This window comes from Callospermophilus lateralis, chromosome 11 (genome assembly GCF_048772815.1).
Source record: "Callospermophilus lateralis isolate mCalLat2 chromosome 11, mCalLat2.hap1, whole genome shotgun sequence".
NCBI classification, from domain to species: Eukaryota; Metazoa; Chordata; class Mammalia; order Rodentia; family Sciuridae; genus Callospermophilus; species Callospermophilus lateralis.
In genome coordinates this window covers 40,826,065-40,827,763 of record NC_135315.1, presented here as the reverse complement: position 1 = coordinate 40,827,763, position 1,699 = coordinate 40,826,065, and positions in this window count along the sequence as shown.

Sequence of the window (1,699 nt, the reverse complement as noted above, 5' to 3'; positions counted from 1 at the left end):
CAGACAGACCTTGGGAGAATCCTCTACCTACACTTTTCATTGTGACTCTAGGGAATTAAATTCTCCAAGACATTTCACTTTTTCTCTACTAAATTTTAATTCACTTTCCAATTGTGCCAGCATGTCTAGTTAAGTAAGTTGTTCCATCTCTATAACCTGGCAGGGGGTGGGGAGGCATTATGGCAGAGGGGCAGGTGACCCACCTTGTTTCCTGCTCCTCAGTGAGGCCAGTATGACTTTTTCCCCTTCTTAAAAAGTTATAAGACTGAGGGAAACCTGTTCATGTTGCTGGAAACTTCTGGGATGGATCTGTTCTGTTCTATCCCCTTGTCTCTCTATACAATTTCTCCTTCAGACTGGGGAACTCCGGAAAACTGTCTACCATGCTTGGACAACCTCTGAAGACCCATGAGAGGTAGAAGAAGTTGGGAAGGGGCTTGGGCTCACCAGGGGACAGTGGGTGGGAGTCACTCTGGTCAGACTGCTTTTTTTGGTCTTCCCTTTAATGTGAGCTGCAACAGATATAGGACAACACTTCCCACTCTTGGAGAAATGAGAGCAGCACCAGAAAATACAGACATAACAAAGAACTGGCTGCCTCCCTTCCTTTCTCTGACCATAGCCTCCTTCTGCAACTAAGTTGTTAGTAAGAAAACCAACCAGGAGCTCTTTTTGGAGAAAGGGAGAGCAGCCATGATAAAAGATAACTCCTAATGCTGGGCAGGGGTGCTTTGGTTTTTTAATTTTTTACTCATTGGAATATGCAGCACCATATGGTGAGAGCCCATGGTGGAGCAGAGCAAATATCCTCATCAGCCCAGGAAGTACAGTGAGGAACACACCTGAGTCCCACAATCCCCTTCTGGGGCCTGCCCCCATGACCTAAGGACCACTTCCTAGAGGTTCTACCTTCTCTTAATTCAACCGTTCTGGGACCAAGCATTTAACCCTTTATCACATGAGCCTTGGGAGACATTTAAGATTCAACTGTAGGGCTGGGTTATTGCTAGTGGCACAGCATTTGCCTGGCATGTGTGAGGCCCTGGGTGCACCACCAAAAAAAAAATCTTGTTCCAAAGCCAGGCATTCAGTGCACATGTGCCTATAGTCTTAGCTACTAGGGAGGCTAAAATAGGAGGATCACTTATCAGTTGAGACCAGGAGTTCCAGGCCAGCCTGGTCAACATAGTGAGACCCCATGTCTTTAAAAAAGAAAAGAAAAGAAAAGAAAAGAAAAATCCAACTGTAACAGGTTCCCTGTGGCACTTAACTTCAATAGGTATTCATGAAGGAGGGGCGGAAAAAATGATAGAAACAGAATGGTCTGTAAAGAAAGTTTGGTAGACTATATTGCTAAAGACTGAAGCATTCCCCCCTTAATTACTACACAGAGAGGAAGGAACCTCTTTTTTTCCCAGCTGTGTGTAACTCACCATTTTAATAACTAAACCAGAGCACCACGTAGGATGAGTCCTTGTGGTAGTTTTCCTTACCAAGGCAGTTGATAACAATCAGCCTGTAACTAATTGTTTCTAGCTGCTCCTCTTTGATTCATCAATCAAAACAAATTTACTACAGATCTCCTAAGGTTTGGTATTGCTAGAGCTAGAAGCCTGAGATGAAGATAAGATAACTATGCATGCTTAAAGGTCAGAGGAGTAAGAATTGGAGTGGTCAAGGCAAGTTCAGTATGAAAGGA